Genomic DNA, 22,831 nt, shown 5'->3' on the forward strand with positions numbered 1-22,831 from the left:
TTTCTCTCCATACCCCTTGATCTCTTTAGCCGTAAGGGCCATACCTAACTCCCTCTTGAATATATCCAACGAACTGGCATCAACAACACTCTGCGGTAGGGAATTCCACAGGTTAACAACTCTCTGAGTGAAGAAGTTTCTCCTCTTCTCAGTCCTAAATGGCTTACCCCTTATCCTTAGACTGTGAACCCTGGTTCTGGACTTCCCCAACATCGGGAACATTCATCCTGCATCTATCCTGTCCAATCCCATCAGAATTTTATGTTTTTCTATGAGATCTCCTCTCATTCTTCTAAACTCCAGTGAATACAGGCTCAGTTGATCCAGTCTCTCCTCATATGTCAGTCCAGCCATCCCGGGAATCAGTCTGGTGAACCTTTGCTGCACCCTTCGGCCAGCCGTATTCGGGGCGGAAAAAAACGCCCGAGAAAAACCTGCGTTGCAGCCCCAAGGACAGCGGTAAGTATGAAGACCTGCAAAAAAGGTAAGTTAAAGTTTTTATTTTTTTATTCTTTTTCAGCGATTCAATAGTGAAGTGTCTTGTGAAGTGAAGTGAAGTGAGTTCAGCCGCCTGAGGAAAAGAGTGTTTGAAGACCAGGCCCTCGAAACTGCCACCAAGCTCATGGTCTACAGTGCTGTAGTAATACCTGCCCTCCTGTATGGTTCAGAAACATGGACCATGTACAGTAGACACCTCAAGTCGCTGGAGAAATACCACCAACAATGTCTCCGCAAGATCTTACACAAATCCCCTCGCAGGACAGACGCACCAACATTAGCGTCCTCGACCAGGCCAACATCTCCAGCATTGAAGCACTGACCATACTCGACCAGCTCCGCTGGGCAGGCCGCATAGTTCGCATGCCAGACACGAGACTCCCAAAGCAAGTGCTTTATGCAGAGCTCCTTCACGGCAAATGAGTCAAAGGTGGGCAGCGGAAATGCTACAAGGACACCCTCAAAGCCTCCCTGATGAAGTGCAACATCCCCACTGACACCTGGGAGTCCCTGGCCAAAGACCGCCCTAAGTGGAGGAAGAGCATCCGGGAGGGCGCTGAGCACCTCGAGTCTTGTCGCCGAGAGCATGCAGAAAACAAGCGCAGGCAGCGGAAAGAGCGTGCGGCAAACCAGTCCCACCCTCCCTTCCCTCAATGACTATCTGTCTCACCTGTGACAGGGTCTGTGGTTCTCGTATTGGACTGTTCAGTCACCTAAGGACTCATGTTAAGAGTGGAAGCAAGTCTTCCTCGACTTCGAGGGACTGCCTATGATGATGATGTCTTGTGAATGTTTTGTGACTTTTTAGTTTTTGTTTTGTGCAATTTTTTTGTGTGTTTTTTCCCCGCCAAGACCCAACTTGCAGCGGTAATCGGCCTCGGAATAAAGTTGGCGAGGACTGACCGCGGTTTCCGTTAATTTTTACCGCTGGGCCTTTAAAAAAATAGCGAAGTGATTCGTGGTATTTTTGGCGCAAAATTCTGAGAAAAAAAACCCGCTATCGCCGTTTTAAAAAATGTCTGGATTTCGGAACATTTTGCGGATTTCGGACGACCTCTCCACGGATCAGCACGATGTTCGGATTTTGCAACATTCTGGAGTTTGGAACTCCAGATTTGGGAGGGCGAATTCTAACATAAAGGTATGTTATTAATATACCAGTGTTATGATGCAGTGTATTGTGACAGCCTGACATTCGAACCAATCTGTGTTCTATCATTCTACATTTAGCTGAATTTTTAGTTTCATTTCGGAACAGAGACCAGCATTACATTAAAATACTTTCTAGACTCAAAGTGGAGTTCAGCTGATAAGATTTGGATAGGACTGTCAGGACCAAAATTTGGCCAAAGTAAATCCCTCAAATAGTGATCGTCATTGTGTTGTACAGGTTGAACCTCCCTTATCCGGGACTCCCTTATACGGAACCACCCTTCGTCGGGCACCATTCCCGGCTGCTCCGACATAAACAAATTGAAGTCCTTCCTCGCTGCCGACTCCCGCAATCGCTGGCCTGACCCCGCAATCCACCGCCCCCCGATCTCTCTGCCGTGCTCCCAGCCCCAAGCCAGCCAGCCCCGATAGCCCCTTGCTCAGTACCTGTACCATCCAATTTAACGTGACCTCCCCTCGTCCGGCAAAATCCCTTATCCGGCACAGGCCAGGTCCTGAGAGTGCCAGATAAGAGGTTCAACCTGTACGGTCAAATCGCAATAAACGCAATAAATTTGCTAAGAAATATGATGCTTGGATCAAGATTTCTGTAAACTGCAGATGAAAAGTTATTTTTCAAGTCTTGGAGCTGCCACCCACATTGTTCATAAAACAGGAGACACTTAACAACAATATTTCACAACAAAGTGATTCAACTTTCAAATCAGATTGCTTTATCCTGCTGGGCTGAACTATAGAAAAAGGATTAAGTTGGGAAGGTTTGGAATGTGGATTCAGATACTGCGTTTTAGGGCGTGGGTGCTCTGCAGCTATTGGCTTGAGATTGATAGGTGCAGCTCTGGTTCCGGCCAGGCATGGCCTTGTTTACATCACTCGGCTCCTGTCTGGCTGTATCACCAAGTGTCCTGTTCAGGACCCAGCTCGCTACACTTTCCGGGCTACACCAGCCACACAGCTCTCTCCCAACAATTAGAAATGTTGATGTTTAGAGAGCAGGGAGGAGAGAATCCCTGTTCTCTCGGCCCTTAAATGGAGGTCAGAGAGGATTAAAAGTGCCCAGGAGGTCTAAAAGACCCCCCCCCCCCCAACCCCTCACCATCCCACCCCCACGCAAGTACCTTGTAAATCAGATTTGATTCCAAACTGGATTTAACTCGACGTGATGTCAAGTTAAACTGGAGAAAGAATGGTCAGTCCAAGGAGTCTTAATTCCCCTTCATAGATGGAGAAAGATTGCAAAGTGCCGCAGTACAGCGGGACCTGGGGGTACTTGTGCATGAAACACAAAAGGATAGTATGCAGGTACAGCAAGTGATCAGGAAGGCCAATGGAATCTTGACCTTTATTCCAAGGTGGATGGAGTATAAAAGCAGGGAAGTCTTGCTACAGCTGTACAGGGTATTGGTGAGGCAGCACCTGGAATACTGCGTGCAGTTTTGGTTTCCATATTTACGAAAGGATATACTTGCTTTGGAGGCAGTTCAGAGAAGGTTCACTAGGTTGATTCTGGGGATGAGGCAGTTGAGTTATGAGGAAAGGTTGAGTAGGTTGGGCCTCTACTCATTGGAATTCAGAAGAATGAGAGGTGATCTTATCGAAACGTATAAGATTATGAGGGGGCTTGACAAGGTGGATGGAGAGAGGATGTTTCCACTGATGGGGGAGACTAGAACTAGAGGGCATGATCTTAGAATAAGGGGCCGCCCATTAAAAACTGAGATGAGGAGAAATTTCTTCTCTCAGAGGGTTGTAAATCTGTGGAATTCGCTGCCTCAGAGAGCTGTGGAAGCTGGGATATTGAATACATTTAAGACAGAAATAGACAGTTTCTTAAACGATAAGGGGATAAGAGGTTATGGAGAGCGGGCAGGGAAGTGGAGCTGAGTCCATGATCGGATCAGCCATGATCTTATTGAATGGCGGAGCAGGCTCGAGGGGCCATATGGCCTACTCCTGCTCCTATTTCTTATGTTCTTATGACCCTGGCTCAGGATTTACACTGCAAGTTCAGCATCACTGACACTAAACTTACAAGTAAATGTCCCTTAAATATTACACTTGCGGGGCGAATTCTATATACAGATTGAATTGAACTTGGTTTGATCTACTGAAGTTCTATAAAATGGGATGAATAGGGAGTGATTTGGTCCATCACAAGTCCACAGATACAGATCTTTTCTTATACAGTTAGCCGTACCAGCGACATACTAGTTTAACACTGAGACGAAAAAAATGTTCAGAGCATGCGAGGGGAAGCCCAGTATAGGAAGCAGACAGACCACAATTTTAAATGACATTTCAGTTCAACTATGACGGGGAGGATTGTATACCGATCTTGGCTCGGTTGCTCGATATAGAACGGAGAGGAAGGAAGGTTTGATTGAGAACCTGTGCAATCCTATTGAAGCACACTTTCCATTGACTCATCTGAGAGAGGATCAGACAGAAGCCAGAGTGATGTGCACGACCCAAACTCTCTGGACTTGGCAGCTAAAGTAGGACACAGCATTAGGAACCAGAAAAATAAATCATTTTATTCACTATGGGGGAGAAACTTGGGAGACCCCCGTTTGGGGCACGTACTTGTTCGAAGGCTCCTTCCCTCCCTTAAAGAGAAGGGCCATCACTTAAGGCTCTGCAAAATAACACATACCTTCTCCACGGCAGCCGCGATCCAGCCTGATGCACTGCAGCAGAATGCCGGGTTAATCGATCGCGGGCAGGAAACAAGGTAAAAAATTGAAAAGAGAGAATTTAATTTTTTTTATTTTTTTCTATTTTTTTTTTCGAACTTACTTCGGCCACCCCTGGCCTTTAAGCATCGCCCCCAAAGCGCCCGGCCTCCCGATTGACGCCTCCTGCAGCTGCCAATGTTTCGCTTGGCGATGCTGCAGGGGGTGGAACATAATTTCGGGTCCAGGGCACTGCCGGGGCGATGCGCACGGGACGTCACGATCTCCGGCGAAGGAGACGGGTGCAATGCCATATTGTCACCACAAAACCGTTGCCAAATTTAGTGGGGGTTGCTGAGTAAGTAACATTTAGCATTGCTGTTGCCAAATTAAGTTTATCTCGGGGTTAAGTCATGGCAGGAGAGCTCGGACACGTGTTATGCCCCTCCTGTACTATGTGGGAAGGCAGGGACGCTTCCAGTGTCCCTGACAACTACTTGTGCGGGAAGTGCATCCGCCTGCAGCTCCTGACGGACCACGTTGTGGCACTGGAGCTGCGGGTGGATTCACTCTGGAACATGCACGATGCTGAGAATGACGTGAATAGCACGTTTAGTGAGTTGGTCTTACCACAGGTAAATGGTACACAGCCAGATAGGGAATGGGTGACCAACAGGAAGAGCAGCACAAGGAAGCTAGTGCAGGGGTCCCCTGCGGTCATCACCATGCAAAACAGATACACCGCTTTGCGTACTGTTGAGGGGGATGACTCATCAGGGGAGGGCAGCAGTAGCCAAGTTCATGGCACCATGGGTGGCTCTGCTGCACAGGAGGGCAGGAAAAAGAGTGGCAGAGCGATAGTGAAAGGGGATTCAATTGTAAGGGGAATAGATAGTCGTTTCTGCGGCCGCAACCGAGACTCCAGGATGGTACGTTGCCTCCCTGTGCAAGGGTCAAGGATGTCTCAGAGTGGGTGCAGGGCATTCTGAAAAGGGAGGGTGAACAGTCAGTTGTCGTGGTGCGTATAGGTACCAATGATATCAGTAAAAAACGGGATGAGGTCCTACGAGGCGAATTTAGGGAGCTAGGAGCTAAATTAAAAAGTAGGACCTCAAAAGTAGTAATCTCAGGATTGCTACCAGTGCCACGTGCTAGTCAGAGTAGGAATCGCAGGATAGCTCAGATGAATACATGGCTTCAGGAGGGTGCAAAAGGGAGGGATTCAAATTCCTGGGACATTGAAACAGGTTCTGGGGGAGGTGGGACCAGTACAAACCGGACGGTCTGCACCTGGGCAGGACCGGAACCAATGTCTTAAGGGAATTATTTGCTAGTGCTGTTGGGGAGGAGTTAAACTAATATGGCAGGAGGATGGGAACCTATGCAGGGAGACAGAGGGAAGTAGAATGGGGGCAGAACCAAAGGATAGAAAGAAGGAAAGTAAAAATGGAAGGCAGAGAAACCTAAGGCTAAAAGCAAAAAGGGCCACATGACAGCAAATTTCTAAAGGGACAAAGTATGTTAGAAAGACAAGCCTGAAGGCTCTGTGCCTCAATGCGAGGAGTATTCAGAATAAGGTGGATGAATTAACTGCGCAAATAGCAGTTAACAGGTATGATGTAATTGGCATCATCCAGGGTGACCAAGGCTGGGAACTCAACATCCAGAGGTATTGAACTTTTAGGAAAGATAGAAGAAAGGAAAAGGAGGTGGGGTGGCATTGCTGGTTAAAGAGGAAATTAATGCAATAGTAAGGAGGTTCATTAGCCTGGATGATGTGGAATCGGTATGGGTAGAGCTGCGGAATACCAAAGGGCAGAAAATGCTAGTGGGAGTTGTGTACAGACCAACAAACAGTAGTAGTGAGGTTGGGGATAGCATCAAACAAGAAATAAGGGATGCATGCAATAAAGGTACAGCAGTTATCATGGGCGACTATAATCTACATAGTGATTGGGCTAACCAAACTGGTAGCAATGCGGTGGAGGAGGATTCCTGGAGTGTATTAGGGATGGTTTTCTAGACCAATATGTCGAGGAACCAACCAGAGAGCTGGCCATCCTCGACTGGGTGATGTGTAATGAGATAGGACTAATTAGCAATCTTGTTGTGCAAGACCCCTTGGGGAAGAGTGAACATAACATGGTAGATTTCTTTATTAGGATGGAGAGTGACACAGTTAATTCAGAAACTAGGGTCCTGAACTTAAGGGAAGGTAACTTCGATGGTTTGAAGGGTGATTTGGCTGTAATAGACTGGCAAATGATTCTTAAAGGGTTGACGGTGAATAGGCAATGGCAAACATTTAAAGATCACATGGATGAACTTCAGCAATTGTACATCCCTGCCTGGAGTAAAAATAAAACGGGGAAGGTGGCTCAACCGTGGTTAACAAGAGAAATTAAGGATAGTGTTAAATCCAAGGAAGAGGCATATAAATTGGCCAGAAAAAGCAACAAACCTGAGGACTGGGAGAAATTTAGAATTCAACAGAGGAAGACTAAGGGTTTAATTAAGAGGGGGAAAATAGAGTATGAGAGGAAGCTTGCCGGGAACATAAAAACTGACTGCAAAAGCTTCAAAAGATATGTGAAGAGAAAAAGATTAGTGAAGACAAACATAGGTCCCTTGCAGTCAGAATCAGGTGAGTTTATAATGGGGAACAAAGAAATGGCAGACCAATTGAACAAATACTTTGGTTCTGTCTTCACAAAGGAAGACACAAATAACCTTCCGGAAGTATAAGGGGTCCGAGGGTCTAGTGAGAAGGAGGAACTGAAGGATATCCATATTAGGCAGGAAATTGTGTTCGGGAAATTGATGGGATTGAGGCCGATAAATCCCCGGGGCCTGATAGTCTGCATCCCAGTGTACTTAAGGAAGTGGCCCTAGAAATAGTGGATGCATTGGTGATCATTTTCCAAAAGTCTATCGACTCTGGATCAGTTCCCATGGACTGGAGGGTAGCTAATGTCACACCATTTTTTAAGAAAGGAGGGAGAGAGATGTTGGGGAAGTCCAGAACCAGGGGACACAGTCTAAGGATAAGGGGTAATCCATTTAGGACCGAGATGAGGAGAAACTTCTTCACTCAGAGGGTTGTTAACCTGTGGAATTCTCCACCGCAGAGAATTGTTGATGCCAGTTAATTGGCTATATTCAAGAGGAGTTAGATATGGCCCTTATGGCTAAAGGATCAAGGGGTATGAAGAGAAAGCAGGAAAGGGATACTGAGGTAAATGATCAGCCATGATCTTATTGAATGGTGGTGCAGGCTCGGAGGACCAAATGGCCTACTCCTGCACCTATTTTCTCTGTTTCTATGTTTCCATCTCTGTGACCTCTTTTCAAAAGCGCAGCCTTCTAACGCACTGTGCCTCAGTCGGGTGGAGGTATGAGCGATGTTCCCTGTAAGCTCGTTGGGGTAAGGCCTCCGCCCCGTAAGTCTGCGACCTCTTTGATTATGCTGATAATGTTGTCGAATAACCTTCTTCTATGATAATCCAGGATAACATAAGCAAGCACCATATATGGCAAAGATAGAATAGCCCCCATTCTTTAAATGTCTTTAAATCTTTTAAATGCCCCTAAAAACGCATTATAAACACCCTCCAAAAAAGCTCCATTTCCCAAGATAGCGCTTTTAATGCCGATTTCGATGGGACTCGGCCAGGTACGGCAAACTTTTTCAAATTGGTATTTATACAGTCCTTAAAAATGTCCTTATTGGGGAAGCTCTCAAACGGCCTTATCGTTGGTTTTGATGTCAAGTGACGTCACAAAAACAGTTCCAAAAAACGGCCCTTATTTTTTTAATGACGGCGTTACACCAGTGGCACCAAAAAAAGGTTTTAACGCCAAAAAACGGAGCCGAATCGTTCGTTACGGCGGCAAATTTCTAGGTCGGTGATTTTGAGTCCCATGCCATTTATATTGGTGGTTAATTCAATTGGATTATTGATATTTATGGAGGACATGTTGATCATTTCTCCGAGTGAATATTTATAGGAAGAAATCATGGGATGTATTAACTATCTGAGACACGACATCTTCCCTGACGACTACCTTCCTGTTAAACTATTGTGCTTTGACATCTGAGCACTCCGTTAACATATTTCTGCATATTCCTGTATTTATCACTTTACAGTTCTCCCCGCAGCTTTAGGAGTATTTTTATTTCCTCCTTATCTCATCTTTGATTAATGTGTTGATCCATGGTCTATTTTGGGTTGCACTTATTTTGTCTACACTTGCTAATCCTCGGTATCTGTTTGTGCTGCAGGCTCGTGTTACGTCTTTAAAGCATCCCATTTATCTGCTGCTTCAAGTGTTGAAAAACAGAACTCAAAACAATTTGCTTGAAAGGACAGACTGTTGATCGAGTCGCGAGATGATCATAATCACAGCTGAAAGAATCAGGTCTGAGAGCGACAGACCAGCCAGTTTTGATATCCTCACTTTTGTCAATTTCATCTAATTTCCAGAGACAGTAACATATGACAGCGAGGCATCCCATCACTGTGGAAGGAGAGAATAATATGAAATGACTCAGCTTGCTCAATTCACACCATAAGTGACATTGACAGCAATAGCAGACGAATCAGCATCTGAGCCATCCTATCATTCTCTCTGGCAGATAATGCATAGTGGCAAGTAACATGCCAGGTTAGGAGGAACAAAAAGGCAGATTGTAAGGACATCTCCTCTTTAAAAAGGCTGAATCGATAAGTTTTTATAGCATTTCCAAACACTGAAATCCGTAGGTATTACAAAGTGCACATCCTTCCTAAAACAGAAATGTTCTCTTTCGTCATTTTATGTTAGTTCTTAAATTATTGTTCTACTTGTTTATGGAATGATTTTTAAAGATCACTTGTATTGCTACAGTAAATGTGTGCATTTCCTAATACGTAAGAGTGTCCTGATTTCTTTAAGAAAAAGAAAGACTTGCATTTATATAGCGCTTTCATGACTATAGGGTGTCTCAATATGCTTTACAGCCAATGAAGTGCTTTGAGTGTAGTCGCTGTTGTAATGTAGGAAACGCAGCAGCCAATTTGCGCACAGCAAGCTCCCATAAATAGCAAGGTGATAATGACCAGGTAATCAGATTTTTTGTAATGTTGATTGAGGAATAAATATTAGCCCCTGGACACTGGGGATAACTCCCCTGCTCTTCTTCGAAATAATGCCATGGGATCTTTTACAGCCACCTGAGCGCGCAGACGGGGCCTCAGTTTAACGTCTCATCAAAGTACGGCACCTCCAACAATGCAACACTGTCCCTCAGCACTGCACTGGAGTGTCATGTATGTAGACACTGTATACTAACTGTATAGTCACACAAGGTGTGCCACCAGAGGGCACAGCGGTGGGAGACCTGAGTGTCACCTGCATAGGTGTGCAGGGCCTAGTATAAAAGGCTGCCCACCATGCTTGTGCCTCACTCTGGAGTTACAATAAATGGGACTAAGTTCACAACAGCTCAATACAATACTAAACCTCGTGGAGTCATTCATAAAAGAGTATTAAAGACATAACAACTGGTGACGAGATTACAAACTTTCACGCAAAAATGACTAATGTTGTTGCGTTAGAAAAGTTCTGAGGGTGAAGATTGGGAAGCCTTTACGGAGCGGCTCGACCAATATTTTGTAGCAAACGACCTGGTAGGCGATGATCTGGCCACGCTGGCAGATAAGCGCAGAGCTATCCTGTTGACCAGTTGTGGGCCTGCAGTCATCGGCCTTGTCAAGGACTTGCTTGCACCAGAGAAAACAATGACCAAGTCATACGAGGAGCTGAAAGTGCTAATTCGGGACCAACTCACACTGAAGGAGAGCATCCTCACGACCAGGCATCGATTTTATACACACCCGAGGGCCAGGAAATCGCAAAGTACACTGCCGACCTCAGGAGGTTGGTAGGACCATGTGAATTCGGCGCATCCCTCGCCGATGCATTGCGGGACATCTTCGTAATTGGCATCGGTCATGAGGCCCTTCTTCACAGGCTACTGTCTGCCGAAGACAAACATAGGTCCCTTGTAGTCAGAATCAGGTGAGTTTATAATGGGGAACAAAGAAATGGCAGACCAATTGAACAAATACTTTGGTTCTGTCTTCACGAAGGAAGACACAAATAACCTTCCGGATGTACAAGGGGTCCGAGGGTCTAGTGAGAAGGAGGAACTGAAGGATATCCTTAATAGGCGGGAAATTGTGTTCGGGAAATTGATGGGATTGAGGCCGATAAATCCCCGGGGCCTGATAGTCTGCATCCCATAGTACTTAAGGAAGTGGCCCTAGAAATAGTGGATGCATTGGTGATCATTTTCCAACAGTCTATCCACTCTGGATCAGTTCCTATGGACTGGAGGGTAGCTAATGTAACACCACTTTTTAAAAAAGGAGGGAGAGAGAAAGTGAGTAATTATAGACCGGTTAGCCTGACATCAGTGGTGGGGAAAATGTTGGAATCAATTATTAAGGATGAAATAGCAGCACATTTGGAAAGCAGTGACAGGACCGGTCCAAGTCAGCATGGATTTATGAAGGGGAAATCATGCTTGACAAATCTTCTGGAATTTTTTGAGGATGTAACTAGTAGAAAGGACAAGGGAGAACCAGTGGATGTGGTGTATTTGGACTTTCAAAAGGCTTTTGACAAGGTCCCACAAAGATTGGTGTGCAAAATCAAAGCACATGGTATTGGGGGTGATATACCGATGTGAATAGAGAACTGGTTGGCAGACAGGAAGCAGAGAGTCGGGATAAACGGGTCCTTTTCAGAATGGTAGGCAGTGATTAGTGGAGTGCCGCAGGGCTCAGTGCTGGGACCCCAGCTCTTTACAATATACATCAATGATTTGGATGAAGGAATTGAGTGTAATATCTCCAAGTTTGCAGATGACACTAAACTGGGTGGCGGTGTGAGCTGTGGGGGGGACGCTAAGAGGCTGCAGGGTGACTTGGACAGGTTAGGTGAGTGGGCAAATGCATGGCAGATGCAGTATAATGTGGATAAATGTGAGGTTATCCATTTTGGTGGCAAAAACACGAAGACAGAATATTATCTGAATGGCGGCAGATTAGGAAAAGGGGAGGTGCAACGAGACCTGGGTGTCATGGTTCATCAGTCATTGAAAGTTGGCATACAGGTACAGCAAGTGGTGAAGAAGACAAATGGTATGTTGGCCTTCATAGCTAAGGGATTTGAGTACAGAAACAGGGAGGTCTTACTGCAGTTGTACAGGGCCTTGGTGAGGCCTCACCTGGAATATTGTGTTTAGTTCTGGTCTCCTAATCTGAGGAAGGATGTTCATGCTATTGAGGGAGTGCAGCGAAGGTTCACCAGACTGATTCCCGGGATGGAGAGACTGACATATGAGGAGAGACTGGATCAGCTGGGCCTTTATTCACTGGAGTTTAGAAGGATGAGAGAGGATCTCATAGAACATACAAGATTCTGACGGGACGGGACAGGTTAGATGCGGGTAGATTGTTCCCGATGTTGGGGAAGTCCAGAACTTAGGATAAGGGGTCGGTAATTTAGGACTGAGATGAGGAGAAACTTCTTCACTCAGAGAGTTGTTAACCTGTGGAATTCCCTGCTGCAGAGAGTTGTTGATGCCAGTTCATTGGATATATTCAAGAGGGAGTTAGATATGGCCCTTATGGCTAAAGGGATCAAGGGGTATGGAGAGAAAGCAGAAAAGGGGCACTGAGGGAATGATCAGCCATGATCTTATTGAATGGTGGTGCAGGCTCGAAGGGCCGAATGGCCTACTTCTGCATCTATTTTTTATGTTTCTATGATCCTATCTCACCCTCTCCCCCAACCGCCCCCCTCCCACCGGAGGCGCTAACAGGAGGAACAGAGGAGCCCAATTTCCCCCTCGAAGAATTTTTTATGATTAAGTAATTATAAATATATTAGGCAGAACCCATGAAGAGAATTGCTATTGTTCTCATTATATTGTGTCACAAAATGAGAATTTCTGCGAGCGGAGCAAGCAGTCATCGATGATATGCACTGCTCCCAGCAGAGCCCTCAGCACGTGTATTAAACAGATGCAGAGCGTGCTGCTCATCAGCCTCTGACTGCCAGCGACATTTCAGGGTCGTCATCTCTTTCTATCATTAGAAATTTAAAGCCAGTTTGATGACCCAACTATGTTTTCAGTCCTGCACTGTTTGGAGAGGGTCTCGCTGCTGGTGCTAAACTGCCACTGAGAGACACTAGCTGTTACACTGTACTGCCGGGCAAACTGATAAATCAATAGCAATAATACACAGGAACACCAAATACTTCCACGCCGAATGTTGGACTGCATCTAAATTTGTAACAGAAGTTTCAAAAATACAAGGAGAGGCCGCACTGCGGTGGCTCAGTGGCTCAGCATGTTGCTGGATTAATACCTTATTCAGGGAGTGTTAAGGGAGGGAAGAGGGAATATGAGCTTTGCCTCACAATTCTCCAGACGACAAGCCCTGATTTCTCAGAGCAGTCAGTGGGAGGTACTGCAGACAGCAAAATTCACCAGAACCCCCCCCCCCCTGTGTTTGGGCTCATTCGAAAGGAAATTTAATTTGGGACTTTCAAAAGGAACTCTAAAGTGCTTAATAGAGTTTTAATAGAGTTATGAACTTTTAAAAGACAAACTCAAGGCTGTGGGCGGACCTATGGAGCTAGCAATAGACAGTCTAATTAAGTAAAGCTACCTGGGTGTGAGAACTGAGTTAACCTGTCTGGAAGAATGAGTATTTGAAAATCTTCCTCCACAAGAGCCATTACCATCACAGTATCACCCAGAGATAGCTCCCCATCAACATGGATCTGGACAAACCTTTTCAGCATATACATTACAAAAAGGCCCAATCCAGCCAGTATGCGAAAGACTAAGCACAAAAGGACATTGCAATTACCAAACTAATTTTTCCAACAGGAAACAGTTTTTCGGAGATCAATCCACCCAAGACATATCAACTTTAACGAGCCCGCCAAAATATTACAAAGGATTGTGAAGAGATTTGGTGGCAAGATTAGAACACTGAAATCGTATTAACTGGCCGCTGTTTTCAACAGAGGTTAGACAAGTGTCATGTATCTCACATTACTGTATATAACTGTATCTTACCATGCTATACATGACTGTAACTGGATATGACCTGTAACAATAAGCATACCTTACCACCAGGGGTGCACTTGCAGGAGACACCCCATACCTGTCCCACTGTGGTATATAAAGGGAGGTCTCAGGCAAGTGCAGCACTGGAGAGCTGGAATTAAAGGTGCAGGTCCTGAGTGACCTTGACTTCAGCATGTGTCTCGTGTAAGTCAGTACATTAGAGTCAGGACTTAACAACGAGGTTAGAGAGAGAGGAGAGAGAGTGGGGGAGAGAGGTGGTCGCTACTACCTCATCAAGACAAGGAGAGACAGTTGTAAAACTAACTTCTCCAGCCTCGAAGTCTTGAAGTCCTGAAGGAAGGAAGAACGTCACCATCTACCATTAACTATCAAAAGGATTGGTAAGCATAAGTCCCTGTCGCCCTGGAGTCTAACCTAGCTAGAATTAGGTATTGGGAGGTGGGAGGTATAATTTTACTGCAACCCCCTTTGAATGTGTAGTGTATGGTCCTTTTATTAGAGTGATTATAAGTTTGACCTTGTACCTTTCCTTGTATTGTTCTTTATTAGAGTGATTGTAAGTTTGGCTGTGTTTTTTCTTACTAGAGTAGTAGGCCTGTATTACTTTGACTGTAATAAAACCAAAGTTCTTTGCATCAAACCAGTGGCCTCTGCACTTTTGTCACACCCTCCAAATAAATCCAGAGTACAGAACCCAAGGGAGGGGGAGTGATTCGAAACCGCTCAAGTTGGTCAGAAGGGAACCTGACCTCCTCATAGAGACCACAACACACCTCAAACCTCCCCCCCCTTACAAAATAGAGCAGTCAGTGGGAGGTACAGAGTAACAGAGAGACAAGAACAAGACAGCGCAAATACATTACATCAACCAGGGAGGAGAAAGAGGAGGAAGAGAACCTTGATGGACTACAGTTGGAGTTAGAATGAGTAACCTTCCATCAATTTTCAAACCTTCTCCAACAATGCATTCAAATCATATATAAAATCAGAATTAATTTCTCAAAGTGCCAACACGCCAGCGTGTATGAGTCATAAATCGCCATCGCTCGCAGGCTGTGGAAGAACTCTCCAGATGCAATACAGTAAATGATTACAATAAATTCCCGGAGTGGCGTAATTGTAAACTAGTTTTTGGCCTCGTTCTTCGAGTAAGGAGATGAACAAAGCTCTGCGGCACAGAAGAGAATTGTGGCTCCAACTACTTCCTCCTTTTTTCTACAGATTATGAGTAAACATCAAAACTTTCCTCTCCTTTTGCCTCACTGTTCTCTGGTTGGCAGAAAGATTTTTTTTAAATGAAAGACTTGCAGTTATATAGCACCTTTCAGGCTCACTGGACGTCCCAAAGTGCTTTACAGCCAATGAATTACATTCTGAAGCGTAGTCACTGTTGTAATGTGGGAAACCTGGCAGCCAATTTGCGCACAGCAAGCTCCCACAAACAGCAATGTGATATTGACCAGATATTTTAATGATGTTGATTGAGGGATAAATATTGGCCATACATGGGGGATAACTCCCCTGCTCTTCTCCGAAATATTGCCTTGGGATCTTTTACTCCCACCTGAGAGAGCAGATGGGGCCTCGGTTTAACATCTTATCCGAAAGACGGCCCCTCCGACAATGTAGCACTCCCTCAGTACTGCACTGGAGTGTCAGCCTAGATTTTCTGTGCTCAAGTCTCTAGAGTGAACTTACAGCCTTCTGACACAGAGGCGAGGGTGCTACCTACTGAGCCACAGATTACACTGATCCCCCCAAATGCTCTCAAATTGTGTGCTGTTAATGGAAAGAGATTCTCAAAAATGGAGAAGATTTCAATTTTCCCCATTGTAGAGGAACCATGTCCAGCTAATGGATCACTAAAGTGGTTTGTAAGAGACATTTTGGAATTCATCAAAACAATATAGAATGCCGCATATTTGAGTGCGCGATAACAGTTGGTCAAAATGTTGTTAAAATATTCTACTGAAATAAAATTAGCTTGCTGTCATGAAAAATATAATTAGACATGAAAGTGTGATGGCTTAGATAGTAAGTGGATTTTGAAATAAGTTTGTAAAATGCTAGTTTTGTGAAATATATTCATGTAGTGAACAAAATTCATGGAATTAGCTGCACATGGAATACTTTAGAAACATAGAAAATAGGTGCAGGAGTAGGCCATTCGGCCCTTCGAGCCTGCACCACCATTCAATAAGATCATGGCTGATCATTCACCTCAGTACCCCTTTCCTGCTTTCTCTCCATACCCCTTGATCCCTTTAGCCGTAAGGGCCATATTTAACTCCCTCTTGAATATATCCAATGAACTGACATCAACAACTCTCTGCGGTAGGGAATTCCGCAGGTTAACAACTCTCTGAGTGAAGAAGTCTTTCCTCATCTCGGTCCTAAATGGCTTACCCCTTATCCTTAGACTGTGTCCCCTTGTTCTGGACTTCTCAACATCGGAAACATTCTTCCTGCATCTAACCTGTCCAGTCCCGTCAGAATTTTATATGTTTCTATGAGATCGCCCCTCATCCTTCTAAACTCCAGTGAGTACAGGCCCAGTCAATCCAGTCTCTCCTCATGTCAGTCCTGCCATCCCGGGAATCAGTCTGGTGAACCTTCGCTGCACTCCCTCAATAGCAAGAACGTCCTTCCTCAGATTAGGAGACCAAAATTGAACACAATATTCCAGGTGAGGCCTCACCAAGGCTGGCCCACTTATTAGTGGTCTGTAGAGTTTTGACAAGTCCAGAAATGACAATGTACATCTGGTTCTGAGGTATCCTAGCCCTTCCAGGAAATCATTCCACTTCCCCCAATGGGTAATCATGATGATTTACTTTGGAAAAGCCAACATTGGAAAAGTCTGTGGTGTGAATGCTGCGGCAAAGTTTGATTGGTGCATTGGATACAGCCTCTGCCTCCTGATAAAGCCCTCTGGAATTGCTCGCTCAAATTTATCCTCTTCCACTTCAACCACGGAATACATTTCTGGGTTTAGCTGCTTTGATTTTCATTAGTTGCAACTAGAGCTTAGCAATGTTGGCTGCAGGCCCCTTTAAAAATAAACTTGGACTTGTCCAATATGTTTAAATTGGACAGGGAGAGTAACGGGTCAAGAGATCAGCAGTGGAATGATCAACTGGTTTGTGATGCAAAATTGTATCAAATATTGCCATGAATAATTGAGGAAGAGAATGCATAGTTTTGGCTTTGAACCTCAAGTCCAAATAGAAATTCCATTTGTAATATTTTGTTTTATTTCACATGTCCGAAAGATGTTATTCTTATTCACTTAGAGCCAACGTACGAAACATGAGGGAATATAAAATTAAGCTACATGTGCAAATGTAAAATATTATGACTGTGGCTGGCTTAGCGATCTATGAGCTGCAGGAGTGCGAAAACGTGTGAGTGTAAACAGACTAGCTTTGATGAACATAAAAAGGGAACAAAAATGCACTGCCATTCCGCCATGACATGTGTTCCCCACTCCACTTCAACATCTATTGTCATGGTTGAGTCACTTTATTTCAATAATTCTGGCGGACTCTGGCACCAGTATGGGCACATCTTCGGCACTTATGGAAGTGGGGGGAGCGGGGGGCTCAATATGTGGCACTGCACAGAGCTTGGAGGTCAAGCTGCACTGCTGACAGAAGTTAGAAAAAATCAATATAAATCACGTACAAGGCCTCGTTACAAGAGAATTATTTCATTCTGCCATCAGGCCATCTTTCAGAGTGTTCTAGGCCAAGACACCTGTTATGTATTTAACACCTTGCAACCTGTATTACACCACCACCAGAGGGCCTACCTGTTGGAGTCCCAAGGGATCCCAGCATCCCTTTGGAGCACTGTAGATAAGCAGACCACCCACAAGGTAAACTCACACTTACTCATTGTTCACAGTACTCAGTTTCATCCTTTATTATGAGCGTACCAATTGGCGACGAGATAACGGACAACCGCGCGAAAATGCAAAGAACAGTTGGTATCCTGGAGAAGTTCTCAGAAGGGGACGATTGGGTGGCCTTCGTGGAGAGACTCGACCAATACTTTGTGGCCAACGAGCTGGAAGAGGATGAGAATGCTGCCAAACGAAGGGCGATCCTCCTTACTGTCTGTGGGGCAACAAACTATGGCCTCATGAAGAATCTTCTAGCTTCAGTAAAACCAACAACTAAATCCTATGAAGAATTGTGTACGCTGGTCCGAGAGTACCTAAATCCTAAGGAAAGCGGTTTGATGGCGAGATATTGGTTCTACATGTGTCAACGGTCAGAGGGCCAGGAAGTGACGAGCTATGTCGCCGAACTAAGGCGTTTCACAGGACATTGCGAATTTGAAGGATTCCTAGAACAAATGCTGAGACACTTTTTTGTGCTTGGCCTTGGCCATGAGGTAATCCTTTGCAAACTGTTGACTGTTGAAACTCCAAATCTGAGCAAAGTCATAACGATAGCCCAGGCATTTATGTCCACCAGCGACAACACCAAACAAATGTCGCAGCATAAAGAGGTTTCGGCAAGTACTGGGCACAAAGTAACATCGTTTTCGAGCAGGAATATACATGGCAGAACGTACATGCTGGCTGCTGCATGACCTCAGATGACCCAGAGACTGCCATCAATCGTTAATGAGAGGCAGTTAATACCTTGTTGGCGTTGTGGTGGTGATCATCGGGCCCATCAATGCCGCTTCAAGCATAATGCGTGCAACGGCTGCAGAACAATGGGACACCTCCAGCGAATGTGCAGGCGAGCTGCAAACCCTGCAAAATACTACGTTGCAGAAGAAGATTGATCCACTGTAGATCAGGTTGAATTGGAGACTCGTACTGAGGAGGCAGAAGTGTTCGGGGTACACACATTCACCACGAAATGTCCACCAATAATGTTGAAAGTTGAATTGAACAGAATTTCAGTATCCATGGAACTGGACATGGGTGCGAGTCAGTCCATAATGAGTAAAAAGGCCTTCAACATCAAGACACACAGCCCCATTCACACCAAACTAAGAACTTACACCAAGGAACTGATCCCTGTAATTGGCAGTGCAGAAGTCAAAGTCTCCTATGATGGAGCAGTGCATGAACTCTCGCTGTGGATCGTGCCAGGGGATGGCCCCATGCTGTTTGGCAGAAGCTGGCTGGAAAAAATCCGCTGGAAATGGGACGACATCCGAACGCTTTCGTCCATCGACGACGCCTCATGTGCCCAGGTTCTGAGCAGATTTCCATCGTTGTTCGAGCCAGGCATTGGAAGCTTCTCGGGGGTGGAAGTGCAGATCCATTTGGTTCCCAGTATGCAACCCATCCACCACAAGACACGGGCGGTACTATATATGATGCATGAGAAAGTGGAAATTGAGCTGGACAGGCTGCAGCAGAAGGCATCATCGCGCCGGTGGAATTCAATGAGTGGGCCAGTCCAATTGTCCCGGTACTTAAAGGTGACGGCACGGTCAAAATTAGTGGGGACTATAAAGTAACGATTAAACCATTTTTCGCTACAGGACCAGTACCCGCTACCCAAGGCAGACGACCTATTTGCGACCCTGGCTGAAGGGAAGACGTTCACCAAATTGGACCTGACTCGGCCTACATGACACAGGAACTGGAGGAATCTTCGAAAGGCCTCACCTGCATCAACACGCACAAAGGTCTGTTCATCTATAACAGATGCCTGTTCGGGATTCGGTCGGCCGCGGCAATCTTCCAACGGAACATGGATAGCCTGCTAAAGTCGGTTCCTCGCACCGTGGTTTTCCAGGATGACACACTGGTCACAGGTTGGGACACCATTGAGCACTTGAAGAATCTGGAAGAGGTTCTTAGTCGGTTGGATCGCGTGGGACTCAGGTTGAAACGCTCGAAGTGTGTTTTCCTGGCGCCGGAGATCGAGTTCTTGTGAAGAAGAATCGCAGCAGACGGCGTCAGACCCACCGACGCCAAGACGGAGGCCATCAAGAACGTGCCGAGACCACAGAACGTGACAGAGCTGCAGTCATTCCTGGGACTCCTCAGCTATTTTGGTAATTTCCTACCCGGGTTAAGCACCTTGCTAGAACCCCTACATGTGCTACTGCGCAAGGGAGACGACTGGGTATGGGGGAATTCACAAGAGGCTGCCTTTGAGAAAGCCAGAAATCTGTTGTGTTCAAACAAACTGCTTGTCCTGCATAACCCTTGTAAAAGATTAGTGCTAGCTTGCGATGCGTCATCATATGGGGTCGGGTGTATGTTACAACAGGCTAAGGAATCGGGGAATTTGCAACCGGTCGCTTACACGTCCAGGGGTCTGTCCAAGGCCGAAAGGGCCGACAGCATGATTGAAAAAGAGGCTCTGGCAAGCATTTACAGGGTGAAAAAAATGCATCAGTATTTGTTTGGCCACAAGTTTGAGCTTGAAACTGACCACAAGCCGCTCATATCGCTGTTCTCTGAGAGCAAAGGGATTAACAGCAATGCCTCTTCCCGCATTCAAAGATGGGTGCTCACGCTGTCAGCATACAACTATGTAATCCGCCACAGACCGGGCACAGAGAACTGTGCTGATGCTCTCAGTCGGCTACCATTGCCCACCAGCGGAGTGGAAATGGCACAGCCTGCGGGCCTGCTCATGGTAACAGATGCATTCGAAAACGAAAAGTCACCTGTTATGACTCACCAGATCAGGACCTGGACAAGCCAGGATCCTTTACTGTCCTTGGTCCTCCATGGGCGTCCCAGCGCAGATGCAGGAGGTGATTAAGCCGTTCCACAGGCGCAATGACGAAATATCCTTGCAGGCGGACTGTCTGTTGTGGGGTAATCGTGTGGTCTTGCCCAAGAAAGGCAGAGAAATGTTCATCTGTGACCGACACAGCACCCACCCAGGCATTGTAATGATGAAAGCCATAGCCAGATCCCATATATGGTGGCCCGGCATCGACTCAGATTTAGAGTCATGCGTGCGCCAGTGCAACACTTGCTCTCAGCTGAGCAATGCACCCAGAGAGGCATCGCTAAGTTTGAGGGTGTGGCCCTCCAAACCGTGGTCGAGGATCCACGTGGACTATGCGGGCCCATTTCTCGGCAAAATGTTCTTGGTTGTCGTGGATGCTTATTCAAAATGGATTGAATGTGCAATAATGTCTGTAAGCACGTCCACGGCCAGCATCGAAAGCCTACGAGCCATGTTTGCCATGCACAGCCTGCCTGATGTCCTAGGCAGCGACAATGGGCCGTGTTTCACCAGTGCTGAATTCAAGGAATTCATGACCCGCAATGGGATCAAGCACGTCACATCTGCTCTGTTTAAATCCGCATTCAACGGCCAGGCAGAACGGACAGTTCAGACCATCAAGCAAAGCTTGAAACGTGTGTCGGAAGGCTCCCTGAAGACCCGGCTGTCCCGAGTGCTACTCAGCTACCGCACCAGACCTCACTCGCTCACCGGAGTTCCCCCAGCTGAGCTGCTCATGAAAAGGCCACTCAAAACAAGGCTCTCCCTTGTCCACCCTGATCTCCATGATCACGTGGAGGGCAGGCGGCATCAACAAATGTGTACCATGACCACGCAAATTTGTCACGCGATATTGAAGTCAATGATCCTGTGTTTGTACTCAATTATGGACATGGTCCCAAATGGTTTGCTGGCATGGTCATAGCCAAAGAGAGTAGTAGGGTGTTTCAGGTCAAATTGGCCAATGGACTAACGTGCAGAAAACATTTGGATGAAATCAATTAGCGGTTCACCAACAGCTACGAACAACCCAAAGAAGATACCGCCAAATTTGACCCTCCAACACACACACAAGTGGTAACCGACATCATGGTTCACCACGAAGACAAACTCACCATCCCCAGCAGCCAGGCAAGGCCGGCTGCCCAGCAGCCCAGTGAAGAACCAACCAACTCACCCACACCCGCATTTGTACCGAGACGATCGACAAGGAAGCGAAAAGCCCCAGATCGTCTCACCCTGTAAATAAGTGTACTATTGACTTTACGAGGGAGTGATGTTATATATTTAACTCTTTGCAACCTGTATCACACCACCACCAGAGGGCCTACCTGTTGGAGTCCCAAGGGATCCCAGCATCCCTTGGGAGCACTGTATATAAGTAGGCCACCCACAAGGTACCTGCACACTGGAGTCTTATTAAAGGAGCTAAGGTCACACTTACTCATTCTTCACAGAACTCAGTTTCTTCCTTTATTATGAGTGTACCAACACCCACATGATCCTTGTTGTGTATATGTAAAGCATGCACTCCCATGTTCCGCCACCAGGGAGCGCATCCCCTGAAGTCACAAGGGATCCCAGCATCCCTTGGGAGCACTGTATATAAGCCGGCCCCTAAGGCCTATTCCTCACTCTGGAGTGTCTTAATAAAGACTGAGGTCACTGTTACTTTAACCTCCCTGTGTGCAGTCTCATCTGTGTTAGGAACACAATAACTGGCAACGAGTGTACGAATCCAACGCAAAGATGCAGCAAACTGTGGGCATCCTGGAGAAGTTCCCGGAGGGTGAGGACTGGGAAGCCTATGTTGAACGGCTAGACCAGTACTTTGTAGCCAACGAGCTGGACGGAAAAGGAAGCGCTGCAAAAAGGAGAGCGGTCTTCCTCACAGTCTGCGGGGCACCGACCTACAACCTCATGAAGAATCTTCTGGCTCCAGTGAAACACATAGATAAGTCATATGAGGAGCTGTGTACACTGGTTCGTGAGCATCTTAACCTGAGGGAGAGCGTGCTGATGGCGAGGTATCGGTTCTACACGTGCCAGTGATCTGAAGGTCAGGAAGTGGCGAGCTACGTTGCCAAGCTAAGGAAACTTGCAGGACAATGTGAGTTTGATGGCTACCTGGAGCAGATGCTCAGAGACTTTTTTGTACTGGTCATTGGCCACGAGGCCATCCTACGAAAACTTTTGACTGTAGAGACACCTACCCTCAGCAAGGCCATTATGATATCACAGGCGTCTATGTCCACCAGTGGTAACACCAAACAAACCTCTCAGCACACAAGTGCTAGCAATGTTCATAAATTAGCTGGAACTGTGTTTGCGAGCAGAAATGTACAGGATAGAAACCGCGAGTCTGCAACTGCCAGCAGGCCTCAGATGACCCAGATGACTCAGAGTCCGCAAGGATGAATGCAAGGCAATTCACACCTTGTTGGCGTTGTGGAGGCTTCCATTCAGCCTATTCATGCCGCTTCAAAGGGTATGTTTGCAAGAGCTGTGGAACAATGGGGCACCTCCAACGAGCTTGCAGATGAGCTGCAAGCTCTGCAAAACCTGCTAACCACCACGTGGCAGAGGAAGATCGGTCCATGGTGGATCAAAGCAAT

This window comes from Pristiophorus japonicus, chromosome 20 (genome assembly GCF_044704955.1).
Source record: "Pristiophorus japonicus isolate sPriJap1 chromosome 20, sPriJap1.hap1, whole genome shotgun sequence".
In the NCBI taxonomy this organism is placed as follows: Eukaryota; Metazoa; Chordata; class Chondrichthyes; family Pristiophoridae; genus Pristiophorus; species Pristiophorus japonicus.